Genomic DNA, 12905 nt, shown 5'->3' with positions numbered 1-12905 from the left:
CCCCCCCCGTGCTGTGGGCATTTGCCCTGCCTGTTTCCCATCCAGTGTCCCCTCCCTGTGCTGTGGGCATTTGCCCCGCCTGTTTCCCTTCCACTGCCCCCCACAGAGCAAGGCTTAGAATCCACTTCTGGCTGCGACAGCACAGTGCCCCACATGCTCTTGAAGATGGGAAAGGCATGAGCCTGTGCCACCTGGTCCACCCAGAGCCAAATTTAAAAAACTGGACCCACCACGTGCAGCGCCATGGGCCTCACGCAGAGGAGGAGCCTGCAGCCTCCTAGCCGGTGCCAGCTCGTCCAGGAAAGTTTGCTGTGCCCCAGCTCTGTGCCAGGCATAGGTGGACCAGGAGCAGCAGGTCACTGCTCTGGTGAAGGATCCCCAAGACTGCCCGTGTGGCTCCGCGAGCCCCTTGAGTCACAGCTCAGGACCGTGTGCCCCATGGTGCAGAGCTCCCTGCAGAGCTAGGTCCAGCCCGGCCCAGAGGCATGGCCAACCCTCGCCTTCAGCAGGGCAGGCACCACAGGAGGCTCCGGAGACAGGAGCAGGGAGGGAGGCAGCCAGGACCGGAGGGCAGTGGCACCCTGAACCCGGAGCCACCCTCGACACTAGGACGCTCAGTGTGGAAGCGAGCTGGCCAAGGGAGAGCCAGGACAGAGGCAGGGGTCGGGGGGCCTTCAGGGGACAGCTGGGACTGGCTCCTGTCTAAAAGGGGGGCTAGGGAGGTGAAGGAAACCCCATGTCTCCAGCCTGGATCCCTGAGCAGGACGTGGGCTCTGAGGTCGAGCCTAGGAGAAGGACAGTGGGCAGGGCGGACGCTGCTGTGATTATCCGTGAGATAAAGCACAGAGCACATCCTGCAGGAGGGGCAGAGCCCAGGGAAAACAGGGCGGCAGGCAGCGCAGGGAAACCTGGCGACTGCGCAGCCTGGACAGGACATTCTTGAGGGCCCCGCCCAGGGCGGGATGGCCAATTGCAGGACGTTCTCGAGGGCCCCGCCCAGGGCGGGATGGCCAATTGCAGGAGGTGCTGATGTCCTCAGATCATCTGAAAACTGAGGCATGTGCTCTTGTGTTTCTTAAGTCGGGGCAGTTCACATGCAACAAATAGTTACCAGGGCTGACCTCTCTGGTGAGACCACGGGGAGATTTGACTCCTTACTAACTCATTGCAGTTAAAAAATATATTAAGAGGTGTTAATTTTATGAAAAAAGCAATAAAAGAAGTAGAAGAGGCCAGAAGAATGTGTGATGTATTCAGTGGGGGTTTCTAGTTGTTTTGTTTCTTTTTCATCTGAGAGTTAAAGGAATCATCTCATTTTTTGACACAGCCAGGTGCTTTAATCTAGCTGATAAAACTTTTGCTTGGAAAAACACTCTGGCTTAATATATTAAGGATGAGAAATATAGGAAGATGTAGGTACCTATAATGAATAATGCTCACAGCTGAAAAACGCCGTGTCTAACTCACAGGCACTGCATTCGGGTGGCCCCAGCACAGCAAGGACATCATGTGGGTGGAGGGTGGGTGGCAGGGGATGGGGGCGTCCTGTGTGGAGGGCTGTAGGTAGACTCTGGGTGCCTTGCTCAGTTCTGAGCTTCAGCAACTGCAGAGGACGGTGTACCTGTTTGCTAATCCCTTCCCTGTCACCTGCCTTTCCGCTTTATGTGGGAGTGACTCATAGATCCCAATTATGACTGTCACGGAAATTCTCCATCAGAATATGGTTGTGGAGTGCAGGCTTGGCCATTCCCAATTTTTTCAGATTGCAGCATTGCCTTCTTATCAAAGTGACCTGAGCTGTTGACGCCAGCGGAAGTGGAGGGAGGGCTTTGGCCCCGCAAATTCCTGCAGGGAATCGGGGCAGAAGCATGGATGCTTCCTTCACAGACCCTGTCTCGGGAGTAGGCTATACGCAGAGGTGTGTTCAGATGTTGAGGATTTCAAAATGAAGGTGTTCTTCTAGATAAAAATCTTGGCTTATGGCCTATTGTGTTAAACCAGCTGTATAGTCCTGGGCTAATTGTTAGTAATTTTTTGTGATTGGGTACTGTGTTCCAGGCAAGTGATGTTTCTCTTTGGTAATGTTCATGTCACTCATTTGTGACTGAAGTGAGAGTTGTATGTACAACAGCAGCTCCAAGACTAACTAGGGAGGAGAAAAATCAGGAAAGTAAATACATCACAGGCTGACATCTTTGGAACAAATAATTAAGACAACCTTGAGGCCAGTTGCACAGCTTCCTGCTGCATTTGCAGAGACCATTGAGCCCTTCCTCCCAGTTCCACAATCCCAACATTGCAGAGAGGACCTGTGCCCTGTGTGTGCAGGGAGCTGACCCTGCTCTGCCCTTTACTGTCTCTTTTGCACAGCCTGCCTGATTGGGACCCCCTGGCCCATTTCTCCATGGGCCAAGGTGGAAGATGATGTGTCTCTTCTCCCAGCACAGGCACTGCCGAAGGCCAGAGGCATTAGCAATTTTTCTGCAGGGGTTTTTAGGGGCTGTGGCATGAAATCAGAACGTCATCTTCCCTGATACTGGATATGTGTGCCATCCTGCATTCATCAAAACTGTTTCCCAACTGAGAGGTTTTTTCTCTTTTTTTGGACCACCTGGCAGCTCCAGCCTATCTGGCGTCATCTCTCATCCCTGCACTGTCTACCTCCTGACATATTATTTTGCATATTTCCAAGCTGCCCCTTCCAGTTTCCTGAGCAGGATTCTCTACTTGGAGCCTCTGGGGTGTGCAGCCTATACTCTGTCTTCTGCCCGGAATGCCAGCTCCAGACCCCCAATTTCATGACAGGCAAATGCCTACCCACGTATTATTTGTCTCTGTGCAAGCAGCTGTCTCCCCACCCTTCCCTCGCTGCAGGCAGGCAGTGCATACCTAGCTCCAAGGACCTCCAGTTACCATATGGTAGAGTGGCTGGCATCAGACCAAGTCACTGAGAATCAAATGCTGTATTAGATAGCAGAGAGGTGGGGAGGGAAGGAGGAAGGCAGGAGAGAGGGAAAGACTTTGATAGCATCAGAAAACAACCAAACCAGCGGGAGAAGTCAAAGTCCCAGAGAAAAGAGAACTAGCGAGGAGTGAATGAAGACGGTGCATGGTATTGCCCGAGACCTTGCTCACTCCTAGGTCGCACCCTTTCCGAGTCATAGACAGAGACCCCCAGCAGGAAGCAGCTGCTGAAAAGTGGGGCCAGGTAGGAATTCCTTCTGCTTCTGGGATTCTTAACTTGGGACGGTGAGTTCATTCAAAGCCTATCTAAAGGCAAAAATCAGACACTACCAAGTGTCGACAGAAATGTGCAGCACCTGGAATCCTGACACACAGCAGGTGGGGTGTGAACTAGTCTGTCTTTTGGGAGAATCATTGCTTCTAAAGCTGAATATATGCATATCCTATGCCCCAGAAATTCTACTCGTGGATGTCTCCCTAACAGAGATACAGAGATTCTACTGGTGGATGTCCCCCTAACAGAGATGTGTGCATCAGAAGACAAACACAAGAACGTTTACGGCAACATCATTTGTTATGTCCCCAAGCCAGAAAGCATCTGGCTTAATGGGTGGTAGATTCATCAATTGGACAAGGAGTAGAATAGGAGAAAGACATTGTGGGCTATTCATACCCCTAGCATGGAATACTATGCAGCATTCAATAAGAACAAACCACTGCCCTTTACCACGCGGACTACAGGTGTGCTGATGATAGGAGGCAGAGTGGAAGGTGCCGGGATGGGTGTCCAGGACTTCTGTGGTCCATGTGATGTTCTCTTCTCGATCTGGATGCTGGTAACATGTTGTGTTTGTCACTTTGAAAATCCATCTGGCCATGCATCGTGATTTGTGCATTTTATCATGTGTATACTTTAATATAGATTTCAACTAAATCGATGGGGGGAGAGAGATAGTGAGAGAGAGTGAGCGAGGGCAGGCGAGCTTTCCAGCTATGTTCCAGGGACAATGGTGCACAGACTGAAAGCCATTTCTACCATGTTCACAGTGCATATGTCTCCCTCTGCCCCTTCTATAGAGGTTAGTGATTGTATTGTATTAGTTTGCCTTAGTTATCTAACTATATTGTATTAGTCCAGAACCTACTTGCTAGACTATAGAAAGATGTTAACAAAGATGACGGTAAAATAATGATCATGGCAGCTTATATTTAAATGCTCACTTTTCTCAGATACTATTCTAAGTGCTCAGTAACAATTAAGTCATTTTATCTTTATAACCGACCCTTGAGGTAGGGATCACCTTTTTATCCATCTCACAGATCAGACACATTTGAAACTTGGAAAATTTATTCAACGTACCTAAATCCATGCAGCTGGTGAAAGGCAGAGGCAGCATTCCACACCCAGCAGGCAGCCTCCAGAGCCTACACATGCCCTGGCCATCAGGCTCTTTTTCCTAGCCTAGTGATTAGGTGCCAGTTTATAGCAAATTGTATGCCAGATACTATAGAGGGCACAGCACCCAGTGAGGTCTCTCATCTCTGTATCTCCAGTACCAGGCAGCAAATTAATGCCTGGTGTGTGTTGAATAAATGGATAGGTAGATGGGTGGGTGTGTGAGTGGATGGACGGATGGGTGGATGGATAGGTGGACAGATGGGTGGAGGGGTGGATGGATGGATGGATTGGTGGGTGGGTGGATGTGTGGGTGGATAGATGGGTGAGTATCTGGATGGACGGGTGGATGGATGGGTGGATAGATAGGTGGATGGGTGCATGGATAGATGGGTGGATGGTTGCATGGATAGATGGATGGATGGATAGGTAGAGGATGGATGGATAGGTGGGTGGGTGGATGGATGGATGGGTGGATGGGTGGATGGATGGATGGATGGATGGATGGATGGATAGATGGATGGATGGGAAGATGGATAGGTAGATGGTTGGGTGGATGGCTGAGTGAATGGCTAGATGGATGGATGGGTGAGTAGGGTAGGGTTTTCAAAAAGCACTGCATCTGTAGCCTTCCTCTGGCTGGATCTGCAGGTAAGAAATTCCCTGAGAAAGGCGTCAAAAGTTCAGGCATATTTGTGTGCCGAGCATGGCTTGGAGCCGTGCTTGTCACCTGGAGATGCCCTTAAAACAGATTCCTTGGCCCAGCCACAGAGATTCTGAGTCAGCAGATTTCCCATGGATCTGGACACCCTGAATTTCCAACAAGCTCCCAGACGATGCCCCTCTGCTCGTCTGTGGACCACAGCAGAGAGGCAAAGACATAAAGCCCTCCAGTGCCTTTGGTGCCATCTCTCTTGCAGCAACAGTCAGTAATGTTTCCCTAAACCCTCTGTTAATTGGACTAAGCAGAGATAATGAAAGAATGATTTCTAGGGCATGCCTTCAGGGCCCTGCAGAGTGGGTGTGTGCTTGCAGAGAAGGGGGCGATATGTTTTTTCAGCAGCCTCCTCCAAACCTGAGTCTGCACTCAGCTTTGAAGCCCGGCTCATCAGTGTGCCAGGCGGCCTTCTGCCTCCAGGCCATTTATAGTGCAGAAGCTTGTGAAGCTAAAACAGTTTGATGTGTAATTGCAGGAGGAAATGGGAAACCTGCTGAGCGTGGCAGGATATAGTGCCTTATCACCCTTTATGTGCAGCCACTGCTTGCTGGAATTGCCAGCAGATCCGCACCATCGACAGAACGGTGACATTTTTCATGGGCCGCCGTGTTCTGAATCAACACTGCAATGGTGCGATTAGAGGAGGTAAAGGAAGGAAACAATCCCAGCCTCGCCGGTGACAGATCAGTCGCCAGTCCTGCTTCCCTCCTTATTACCTGCTGTCTTGTGTGATATGCAAAGCAGCTGCTCCACATGCATTACACCTTCACATTACCCAAAAATTGAATTTTATTTGGTAGCCTGCATATCATTTATAATACTCCTCCCATACACTTCAGCTCTCATTTGGCTAAAAGTATATTCTTTTCTTCCTACTGGCCAAGAAACAGAGAAAAGAGTCTGTGTGTTCATTGGTGCCTGCAACCCCCAGGCTTCAGGGTTCCTGTGGGACAGGGTGTCATTGGCAAGAATTGAAGAGCATTTCCCTGTCTTCAAAATGCCCAGACACCTCCTTGCAGAGGGGCCACATTGCTGCCATCAGCCTTGATCCAGAGACTGTGTTGCTGTGTGTCTCTTTGCTTGGCTGTAGCATGCTGGCTCCATGTATGCAAAGAAACACAGCACAGCACACACAGACCCACCCAAGGAATTCCCACTCTAGGGGAAGCACATGGGTAGAGGATCAGGTGGATTTTAACTTTAAAGCTTATCATAATAGTTCTCTTCTAAAAAGCAAACAAAACAAAACCCTGCCTCTCCCCACTGTTTCAAATCTTAAATTACTATGCAAGGAAGTTTTATTTGTCAAATCTTGGCTACTGGAGTTCCAGAGTAGGAGAAAATCTTGCTTGACCAAAATTACTCTCTCTTTTTTTTTTTTTTTTTTTGAGACAGGGTCTTGCTATGTTGCCCAGGCTGGAGTGTAGTTTTGTGATCATGGCTCACTGCAGCCTCGACCTCCCAGTTTCAAGTGATCCTCCCACCTCAGCCGCCTGAGTAGCTGGTACTACAAGTGCATGCCACCATGCCTGGGTAATTTTTGTATTTTTTGTAGAGACAGGGTTTCACCATGTTGCCCAGGCTGGTCTCAAACTCCTGGGCTCAAGCGATCTACCTGCATTGGTCTCCTAAAATGTTGGGATTACAGGAGTGAACAGCCGTGCCTGGCCCAAGTTACTCTTTTTAATCAAGGTTTTAAGTGTACACTTTCATGAATTTTGACCTATGGAAACACGAAACCACCACCATAACCAAGGTAGGGCATTTCTGTTCCTCCCAAAAGTTCACTTTGCCCCTGGACAGTCTCTCCTCCCCTCCCCGATCCCCTGGCAACCGGCATGGAACCAGACCAGCTGGCATCTTCTGCAGTTTTATGTAAATGGAGTAGTAGGGAATATACTTTTTTGTGCCGGCTTCTTGCACCGATACATGGATGTCAGCTTCATGACTTGAGCTCTGAGCGCGTCATTGTGCATGTGTGCCCCTTCTAATGCCGAGCAGCCCTCCAGTTATGGAACACACATTCTCTGTATCTGTTCCCCTTCTGATGTGCACTTTGAGCTGTTTCTTCGTTTTGGCTACTGTGAATAAAGCTGCTATCCACATTCTTATATCAGTCCTTTATGGTTCCACCTATCTGGAGTAAATGCTATGAAGGGAGTAGCTGGGCTGTAGTAGAGAAATGTTTAACTTTTTAAGAAATTGCTCAGTAGTCTTCCAAAGTGGTTGAACCATTTTACATTCTCACCAACAGTGTGTGGCTCCAGTTCCTCCACATCCTAAGCCACACTCAGTGAGGTCAGTTCTTTAAATTATGGCCATTCTAGTGAGTGGGGCTTCATTCTAATCTCGCTGTAGTTTAATTTTCACTTCCCCAGAGACTGATGATATTAGGCATATTTTCACATTCTCCTTCATCATCTCATGCATCTTCTTTTGTGGAGGGTCTGTTTGCATCATTTAACCATTATTCAGTTGTATATCTTCTTCTTGTTGGGTTGTAAATGTTTGTTTATATATTCTAGATATAATTTTTGCCAGATATACACAGCATATTGAAAGTGCGTGTGTGTATGTATGTATGTGTATGTGTGTATATATATATATATATATTTCAATATACATATTTGCCATTCTGTAGTTTGTTTCTTGGGAGTGTTTTTCAAAGAACAAAAGTTGTAACTTGGATAGAAACCAGCATATCAAGTTTTTCCTTTTGTGGTTCATACTTCCCATGTTCTATCTATAGGAAATATTTTCCTACCTCAAATTTACCACGTTTTCTCCTATGTTTTCTTCTATACCCTTTCTAGTTCTACATTTAGATCCATGATTTTTTTTTTTTTTTTTTTTTTGGAGACAGAGTCTTGCTCTGTTGCCCAGGCTGGAGTGCAATGGTGCGATCTCGGGTCACTGCAGCCTCTGCCTCCCAGGTTCCAGCGATTCTCCTGCCTCAGCCTCCCGGTTAGCTGGGATTACAGGCACGTGCCACCACACCTGGCTAATTTTTGTATTTTTAGTAGAGATGGGGTTTTACCATGTTATTGGCCAGGCTAGTCTCAAACTCCTGACCTCAGGTGATCCACCTGCCTTGGCCTCCCAAAGTGCTAGGATTAAAGGCATGAGCCACCACACCCAGCCTATGATGGATTCTGAATTAATTTATGTTTGGTGTGCGTGAAGAGTCAATGTTCTTCTGTTTTTTAAATTTTTTCCATATGGTTATCCAATTGTTGGTGCACCATTTGTTCAAAGGGTTCCTTTCCCTGTGACGTTACCTCGGTGGTTTTGTCAGGTATCAATCAGCCGTCTGTGTGTGGCCCTGCCTCCTGCCGCCCTGCTCTGACGCCTTCCTTCTGGCGACACCACCCTGTCTTGATTCCTGTGCCTTTCAAGTGAATCTTGAAATCTGGTAGTGTCACCCATTCGACTTTACTCCTTCCAAAATTGCTTTGGCTCTTCTAGGTCATTTGCATTTTCCTATGAATTTTAGAATCCACTTGTCATGTAAAAAACAATAAAACCTGCTAGAATTTTGATTGGGATTGTCAAAATCACTCTCAAAAAATCACTTAAGTTGACTCTGAAATGCAGCATGCAAGGGTTTGGGTGTGCAACTTGTACGTGAGTTCTTGTGCACAAAAGAGTGAAAGCCAGCAAGCTGGGCTAGAGGGGATAAAGGAGAGAGCCGCGGTGCATGTGCCCAGGCGCCCGTCGGTCCCTGAGAGCTTTCCTTTCCTGGAGTGACCCCAGCGTGGGTAGGAGGTTCCCTAGGATCCCTGGAAGGTATGTCCCTTTATTAATAATGATAAAGGGTATGATGTAGACTTCTTAACCTTACTACCTGTGAAAAGAGTGTTTATTGCTGAAAGGATTAAATAAGATAAGACACTGAGTAGTTGAGCTGCAAATGCTTGTGGACTTAAATCTAAAGCCAGCTTACGTAGACCCACCTACCTGCCCATTTCCTGCAGTGGCCTCCTGTGTCCCAGCCACCACCATCATCCTATGGGGCATGGCTGACGTGCTGTCCTGCAGAGGGCCCCGTTACCCTCTAGCGTGTACCACTCCCCACTGGCTTCGTTCTAGGGGCTCATGATACATATTCTTTGGTTACTTCCACCTTGGAGTATCACAGGTCAAATCAGCCAGTAACTCGTGGAACTAACCCACCAGTGGTGTTTACCCCTGGATAATGGCCCAGTAGAGGGCTGGCCTGCAGCTCACGCCCGCCATGGTTTTGCTGAATGGTGCTCGTTAGACTTTGCATAATCAAATTTAGCCCAGCTCTATGAAGGCTCTGCACAAGCTAGTCCCCTCTCTCCGCTATTTGATGGAATAATAGATCCATAGGAGAATTCATTTGCAACTCTAAGCCCCGAGTTAAAGACGTCTCAAGGGATGAACGTGGGTGATTTGTGGAACATTGCGATGCATTTATGAGATAGATTGCACGTTCACCACGGCGCTCAAAGAAACCAGATCGGGTTGCATTAGAGGCGGCGCTGTAATCCAGCTGTCCTCTGGGTGAGAATGCAAGCTTCGCAGTGTGCGAAGTACGAGGGGCTGCAGTGGAAATTGCTTTGGTGGCTCTGGTCCTGGGAGCAAGTACCTGCTTCTCGTTCACTTAAGCACATTAGCGAGCTTCATAAACACTTAAGTGGCTCACAGGATTCTTCACTTCCAGGCCTCGCCCCACCTCCTCTGCTGTCACACAGAGGCCACCAGAAACCACAGTCTTCTGGGTTTGACAGCCGGGCAGACAGGACCAGGCCAGGCTGCAGCCACTAAACCCCGCGCTGGCAACTTCCAGACCCCCTGCACAATGTCAATGTCCAGTGGTTCCTCCCTGGGCTGCCTGCCTTCATGGGGCCCCTGCAATTAAAAAAAAAAAAAAATTATTCTCACTCCTTTTTTAATATGTCTTATTAATAATTATAAATTTGTTTACTTTTTAGGACTCCATCATGATGTAAAGTGGATAAAACAACCAATCTGTCTTTCTTTTTCTTGGTACATGGGTGTCCTGCAGCCTTTATTCCTTCCAACCCCCACTTCACGTTCACGAGTATGAAGTTGAATTAACTCATGCTTTGCTGAAGCTAGATTGTGAGATTGTGTAGGCAGACATGGCTTCTCTTCTGAGCCTGCAAAGCAGCAGAATTCATGACAATGGGTTCTGTAGTAACAGGGACTGACTGCACTTATGCTGTCTCTGTCCATCCTTATAGCGCTCAGGAGTTTGGATGCCATTACTGGGCCCATTTTACAGAAAACAGACGCTCCCAGGGGCAACGTAACCTGCCCCAGGACAAGCAGCCACAAGGCAGAGAAAGGAGGGTTGGACCTGCACCTGTGAGACCACAGCCCTGGGTCATGGCTTCTGAGACTCATAGCTGGGGCTGAAGATCCCTAGGGGGGCTCTGCTGGGCTCACTGCTCTCCAGAGTGGTCCAGCCGGGCTGCAGGTGCTGCTTCCAGCTTGGTGCACTGAGGCAGGAGGAGGTGGAGGATGGAAAGTAAGATTCAAAGACAGGGAGTGCAAGGGGACAGTGATCCTTGAGGACTCCGAGGAGGAAGTAGGAGAATCATCCGGAATGGCCAGCCTGGGCCGAGCCTGGGCCGACACCTGGGTTGAGCCCAGCCCACAGAGCAGCTCCCGGGTCCTTGCACCTGCAGGAGGCCAGATCTGCTTGTACCTTCAAATGTTAGAGGAGGTGCCAGCACCCGGACAGGAGACGTCCTGCAGTCAGCTCACAGACATGGGGGTGTCGACTCCCCAGTACCCTTCCTGAGGACGCCGAAGTCAGGGTTTTAAAGTGGGGCTAAAAACACCAGCTGCCTCATTTGGGTATGGGGATCATCCTGTTGGCCCGTGTGCTGGGGAGGGGCTCCAGGGCTCTGGCCACATGTGTTCCATGACCTTCCAAGCCAGTGTGGCCTGGCCCTGCCCCATCTCCCTTTGCCTTCTCCACTCTGGCCACACTTGCCTTCTCCCAGCCCCACCACAGGACCTTTGCACATGCTCTTCCTGCTGCCTGGAGTGCCCTTTCCTGACCTGGCTAGCCCTGCTCATGCTCCAGATCGCAGGTCAGCTGTCACTTCCCAGTGGAGCTGGCCCTGCCCTCTTCGATTAGGTCAGGACCTTCTAGTCTTGGCTTCAACCCCCACCTTGGGCTCACCTTGCTCCTCTCTTAAGCACCATCATGATCACTCTTGCACCTTCACCCCCAACTGTGTGGATTCCATTTCAACCCCACTGGCCAGACACCAGCTCGGTATCCTGCAATTCACTTCTAACTCTGTCTGGCAGAGGCAGCTCAGACCCCACCGGTTAAGGACAAAAGCCTCCAAAAGGACTACCCCCACTTCAGCTGCAAGCCACAAGTCCCAGGAGGCCTTGGCTACAAATTCTAGAGTTCCCACAACATGCTCAGAATGGGTAACTCACTGGAATGACTCACAGAAGTCAGTTGTCTCTAATTATGCTTTAATTATAAAGGAAACACATAGAACGCATAGGGTGAGGTCTGCGAGGGGCAGAATTTCCATCCCTCTGTCATGGAGTCAACAGGGGTCAGCAGGGGTCTCCTTCCAGCACATCCATCTGTCCACCAGCACAAAGCTCTGCTGAGCTTCAGTGTCCAGGGTTTTTACTGTGTTTTGTTATGTAGATACGATTAATTAACACATTGGCCTCATGATTGAACTCAGTCTCCAACACCCCCCCACCCCCATCTGGAGGTCAGGCTGGCTCCAAGTCCCCAACTCTCTGGTCCTGTGCCTGGTCTTTCTGGCGACCAGCCTCCCCATCCTAAAACCACCCAGGGGCCAACAGTGAGTCACTTCATTAGCATAACAAAGACACTCCAATCTCTCAGGAAATTCCAAGGGTTTTTAGATACTCCATGCCAGGGCCCAAGGACAAAGGCCTCTTGTCTGCTCTGCCTGCAGCAAGCTCAGAAAGGCAGGGCCTGGCCTGTTTTGCCCCCTCCTGCATCCTAGCACCCAGCGCAGGGCCTGGGACATGGTGGGAACTCACCAAATGCTGATATTTGAAGGAGGCAGTCAGTCAGCCTGAAGGTGGCAGGGCCTACAGCAGACTTGCAAGGAGACCATAGAAAGGAAAATGCATCTGTCTTTGAAGAGCAGCAGGAAGGGCTCAGAGGTGCCCTGCTCGGCGCCCCCCACCCCACCTTGTCTTGCCTTTCTCAACTGCTTTTCAACCAGAGAAAGGACTCCTCTAGCAAGCTCCTAGGCCCTTGGTAGGAAGCTGTTTATTTGCCTTGATGTACATTTCTTTTTCCTTTATGGTATATGTTATTTTCCTCTGGCAAGATCCCTGTTTTCTTTGGAACGGTGCTTAAAATGATAGCATTTAGCCGATGAAATAGCAGCCCATCTTCTGTCTCCCTGTGACACAGCAAAAACGCTGTGACTAGCCAAAATGCCTCGCTTCCTTCTCGGCACAGCAAGTCCTTGTGCCGGGCACTGATTGCTAAATAAGGTATCTGGGCTCCAGTCATTTCATCCTAAGAGCAGCTGTAATCAGAGTTTCAGCAGCACACACCACCCTCTCAGGGAGGGAGATGCTGGCTGGGCCGTCCTTTACGAATGGATCGTGAGTGTGTTCGGGTAATAAGGAAATGAGAGGGTTTTTCTTTTCCTCCCAAGTGCCACTGTGCATGGCGGCTTCTCTCACGGAATCTGGGTCCATTGTACTCCATTTAAAAGGACTTAGGTCGCTGGGGACCCTTTCATGACTGCCCTGATGCAGACGGTCCCATTCTGTTGACACACTCCACACGACTGTTAGGAAAATCCCATG

The sequence above is a fragment of the Hylobates moloch genome, unplaced genomic scaffold, assembly GCF_009828535.3.
Source record: "Hylobates moloch isolate HMO894 unplaced genomic scaffold, HMol_V3 SCAFFOLD_34, whole genome shotgun sequence".
Classification (NCBI taxonomy): domain Eukaryota; kingdom Metazoa; phylum Chordata; class Mammalia; order Primates; family Hylobatidae; genus Hylobates; species Hylobates moloch.
This window is presented reverse-complemented; position numbering follows the sequence as displayed.